This window comes from Sparus aurata, chromosome 6, assembly GCF_900880675.1.
Source record: "Sparus aurata chromosome 6, fSpaAur1.1, whole genome shotgun sequence".
NCBI classification, from domain to species: domain Eukaryota; kingdom Metazoa; phylum Chordata; class Actinopteri; order Spariformes; family Sparidae; genus Sparus; species Sparus aurata.
In genome coordinates, this window is record NC_044192.1 from 9,096,841 (window position 1) to 9,102,459 (window position 5,619).

The following is a 5,619-nucleotide window of genomic DNA, read 5'->3' on the forward strand; positions in this document are numbered from 1 at the left end:
TTTTGTCTCCGCTGTCATATTGGATTGGATGCAGGACACAGTGATGGTGGACAAAGTGCTCAGAGATCCTCAGCTTGAAATTGCTGCCAGGAACTTGCATTTTTATTTTTTTTGTTGATTCTGGCGGCCCCTGTAGAAAAAAGACGACAGTGGTGAAGCAAAGTAAAACTCCCTTTTTCATGCTGTATCACCAGACTACAGAGCAACTCACCCTCCTGAAAAAACTTAATTCTATGACTTATTCGATCCAGATAAGTCGAAATCCAATCTTGCGACATTAAGAAAAACTACAGTAACTATTCATAACTAGACTCAGTGATCTCACCACTGATGGTCTCGAGACTGTTTCTTAAACAGTTTAAAGTTCCCTGAAGTACATTTAAAGGTTCGCTCCATCAATTTTGCTCATCAGATGCTGGAGAGTACTGCTTTATGTGGCTCTCGTGGCTCCAGAGGAAGCTGCATGTAATCTGAAAAATTGCCTCCAGTGAAGCTACTCGGTGGCTGAATTGCATTGTGGGTAATGTAGGCACTAGGTTTTAAAAAGAACAAAGACCGTGGAATAAAAAAGGGGATTTTTCTGGTTCTACGGTATTGATTTTGATGATTTGTTTTTAATCTGTCCTTAATTAGTCCAACAGTGTTATAGTTCAATGTTAGAACAGTGGACTACATCACCCACAATGCAACTTTGCTCCAAAGCATGTAACTATCATAAACTTGTGTTTCCGGCAGAGTTTATTTTCAGTGATAATCCAAAATCCAATTAATAAATCCTGCAGGCTTTTTGTCGAGGGGACCTGGGCGATGATTTCTTCCAGGTCATCACTACACTACTCTCTTAATGTAGTTGAGTACAAAGTAATACATTTCCCCGTGCAATGTAGTGGAGTAGAAGTATAAAGAAGCATTATATTTTGTCGGTACAGCTCTGAAGTAACCGTAATTGGTTTCTCTCTACCACTGGATCAGAGCATGTGGCTGGACTCAGGAGGTAAATAAGCATCAAGTGTTCTGCTCTCAGTAAAAGGTCTGCATTTAAAATATTACTAAAGTAAAAGTAATATCTACTAAGTAAGTGTAGGCATCATGAAATTACTCTTCAGAGTGTTTCACTTTTTTCATTATTGTTCCCGTGAAATTAACATTTTGCTGCTGTAGTTGCAAAATGTGGAGCTGATTTGTACATTTCACGCACCAAAGATGAGAATCATGACGTCTTGTCTTCATGTTTTGTGTGTTAAATCTTGAGTCTGATAAGTAACTAGTAACTAAAGTGGTCAAATAAATGTAGTGGAGTCAAACGTGCCTCGGAAATCTTAAGTAAATCTATAAAAGTATGTAGTAAAAGTACAAGATTTAAAGTAAAGATATCAGATAGAAAAAGTCAAATGCACCATGAAAACCTTAAACATGTTCTGAGGAAAAGTATTTAAGTAAATGTACTTAAGTTACTTCCCACAGCTGCTTGAATGTCTTGTTTTTTTTGCCTCAGAGGAATAAAAACCATCACTTTGCTTTTATGAGCTCCCATGTGGCAGTTTTCTGAGAAATGCTTTCGTCACTTGAATTTATTCCTAACACGTAATCGTTTCTTGAAAAATGAGGATTTCGGGGAGTCAGTAACACAACGCCATCTATCTCCATAGGATAAAATGAAATCTGCCATCTTTGAGGCTCATTATCTGCAAACCGCCCTGAACTGTGTCAGAACCTTTTAATGCAAAAGCTTACGACACATTAGAGCGAGTACAAGCAATAACATTCAGCGCGTCTCTGTCCCGAACACACAAGGCCGCCGGAAATCCATCCGTATCAATATTTGATTAGATGGAGAAAGTGAGACTCATTTTTCTTTCCTAACCACCGGCTCGGTCGGACTGTGATTGTGCCATCCTGATTTACGGCCGCGGAATAAAAGCAGTAGTGATGTATTTTTAATACTTAGCTCTGACAGAGTGCTCTGGTGGAGTGCCCTGTTGAAACCTGGCCAGCAGCCAGCCGAGTGATAGATTACACGCAGCCACATCCCGGCAGAGCTGCAGCTTCACATCACAAACACAAAGGCACTTCTACCTTTCTTAGGGCTTTTCTTCAGGTAATTAATTACCAAAGTTTCCGTCTGAACCCAAGTTTCCCAAGATCAGGGCACTCTTAGAAGGACACAGTTACGACAATGAGAGCAATTTACATAGCAGTAAACACAGTCTGCAGGAGTCTCTCCACAGCGTCACAGACAATAAAACAGAAATATGAAGTGCTTCACAATAAGAAGGGCTGCAAATACTCATCATATACATCACTGATTAATCTCATGATAATGTGCACGAGTCACTGAATAACAATTGGCTATAAAATGTCAGAAAAATTGTGCTAAAGAGTCCAAAGTGTTGCTTCAAATTGCTTCTTTTATCCAACCAACAGTCCGAAACCCAAAGACTCTTTATTCACTGTCAGTAAGGGAGAAGAAAAGCGACATTTCTAAAAATTCAAGAGGCTAAAACCGGCAAATGTTTGACATTTTTTGCCTGAGGAGCGAAGGACAAGTTCACCCACAACTGAAAATGTAGTTATTATCTTCTCACCCCCATGCTGACTGAAAGTGAAGTTTCGTAGCCCACAAAACATTTCTGCAGCTTCACAGGAAAAGAGTGTCGCTGTGAAAAGACGTTTTTTTCCACCTTCTTCACTGCAGCTGCTGAGCTAAAATCATTCAGGAACATCACGTCTGAAGCAGGTCCAGAGCAACCTTGTGGCCAGGATATCATTTTTAGAAGTCAACATCACAGCAGTGGATATTTTTAAGGACACCTGCAGTTACCAGCTGTTGTCGTGCCGTCACAACCAGGTGTTTTTCACGGGAAGATGGATCATCTTCAACCGTGATCGTTGCAACCAAAACAGGCATTTTAAGACAAACTATGATTTTTTCTAAATCTGACCGAGTGGTTTTTGTGCCTGAAGCTCAGCACAACAATGTGACGAGAGGAGAGAGAAACAGAAAATTCAACCTGAAGAAACGTAACGTTGCAACATAAAGAAAGTTCTAACTTATCTGTGGTTTTATGTACTTAAAACCATGTTTAAAAAGCATGTCAAGAGTGTAAATAACATCTTTTTAAATCAATTTCGGATCTCAGAGCTTCTGCAGACTTGGATTAAGCCAGACGACCTGTTTGGAGCCATTCTCTTTTATCTCTTCCCAGCAATTTCTTCATGTTTTAAAAAAAACAGGCCCCTCTTTTCTTCAATTGTTTGGAAAAATGCTGCAGTACAGTTTCGCCGTTAAGCCCCAGAAATGTTTATTGAAGATGAAACTTCCGCTGACATTCCAATAACATGAGGGTTGAGATAATGATCGAATTTAAATGTTTTGGGGGGGTTGAACTTATCCTTTAACACAATCTGTGCTCTGGCATCACATTTATTCACTCCATCATCCACCTGTCAAGTCTGTCGCAGCAGGTTAGGATATAAAAAGGGGGATCTTCTCCTTTGCAATCACATTATCTGCACCGGTAATTGCTTTTTTCCTCTGATGGTTAAAGGCATTACCCCTCAAATTAAATAACGTGTCACACATTTGTCTCACTGAAATCTCATTTTGACACGCACATACATAAAGAAAACACGTTCGGCACAGAGCATTAAACTCCTAAATTTGGCTCTCAAGTGTTTGAAAGCATAAATACTCCAATCAGGGAGAAAAATCTTGTGCAGTGTGCATTCACGGAGGTCAGAGGTCACCAGGAGGTCAGGGGTTCACACTGGATGCGGGATCACAGGGGCCATCTGCCGTGCCTGAGGCACACAATGGCTCGTCTCCTTCAAGGTATAAGAGGACAGAAGCGCGCAGGAATGAGTCAGACTTGCAGAAAAGAAATCACAAAGAAGACGTCCCACATTAGCATTTTAAAGACTTGGCTCGCTGTGTTCGTCCTCTGTGTTTACAGTGAGTTCGGTGCGTTTAAACCCAGAGACTGAGGTCATTTTAGAGAAGCAACGGCCAGGAGGGCAAACGTAAATATTTCATGATTTGTGGAATTTAGAAGAGTAAGAGATGAAGGGCCAAAAGTGAAAAGAAGATATGTTTATCTGTTAAACTGTATATATTATTCATGGGCACAAGAACAAAGGACTATGAGTGAACAACCCTATTCTTGATCTGGGAAATAACTCAAGGTTTAAAATGCAAGGTCTTCATCAATGTGTGGAAATTTGCCAACCTGATCTCCAGGAATACATTTTCGTTTCCACAAACCCTGGTTACAATTCTTCATGTTGCAGCTTTACTTTCCTTTGGGTTAAATTGCCAACTTCAGGTGGTCACAACACTGTGCTTATGCTCACATCAGGTTTGAGCACAAACACCACTCGGTTAGTGCGAGGAAAAGATCGCGTTTTGCTCAAAATACCTGTTTTAGTTGTCACAAATGCGGCTGAAATATCTCCCGACATCTTCAGCGGTGTAACACTTACAAATCTTGAAACACTGGTTTTGCAGTGTAAAACAACAATAGGTGCTGTTATGTGCTATTTTTTTGTACTGGCCACTCCCACTGTCACACAGCCTTTTAGCCAGATGTCATGAACTCTGAGGCTGAAGATAAACTTTCTTGCAACAATGTGCTCAGAGGCACGATGGCTGCCTCGCATATCCTTCTACCGGTCGGAGCTTCAGTTGTGCACATCCTCAGAAATTTAACGCTGCGGATCAGCAGAAGCAGCAGCAGGGAGCAGCAACGAGATAACAAGCCAAACAACTGGTCACAGCTTAATAAAAGATTACAGATATAATACATTACTACACTTTGGGTCCTATTTTCCTCGTTCATTCATCATTATTATCAGTAAAGCTTTCCGTTGTGCTCACCAAGTAACTCCTGAGATCTATCTGATCATCCAATTGCTTTGTGTGTTTCGCCCATGTGGACATGATTTGTGGGTTGTTGGTGCGTTTCCAGACTTCAGCGTTATCTGAGTGAAATGTTATCCTTACCAATAGAGAGTATGGAAAATGAGATCCAAGAGGTCATAAATTGGACTTATTCTTTAATCGGCATTTATCACAAACTCTGATCTCTTTCTTGCAGTCGGTGATGTGCAGCTGCAGTTTTGTGTGTCTCCCATAAGGAAGAGATGCGTGACCACGAGATAGTAAAAGATAAGATCGCAGAGGACGCTGAAGGTTTAAGGTGAAACAAGAATATGTTGTTGTGTTTGACATGTTGATTTTTGTCTTGACTCTGGCACCAGAAGAAAAAAGTCAGAGCAGAGGGGTCACTTGAAATCAATAGCAGTCATCCTCTGGGGATCATGAATCTATGAATCTATATTAATTTCATGCTGCAGTGAGCAGCAGCTGTAAAGACGGATACTGTATCCTCAGCGGAACAAAGCGTTTGAAGGATGGATGGGCAAACATCCATCTACGTTTTGAAATGCCGCAGACGAGCTGACAGATACAAGCAGGACTGCAGAGCGTCGGGCTGACAATGGCTACCTCAACGTCTAATTGGATCAACTGCGAGCTTAATCTGAATCAGTCCTGTTCAATCTGTTTGTGTTATAAACGTCTTCACTCACTCTAACCTGAACTAACCTTATTTCTGCTCAGAG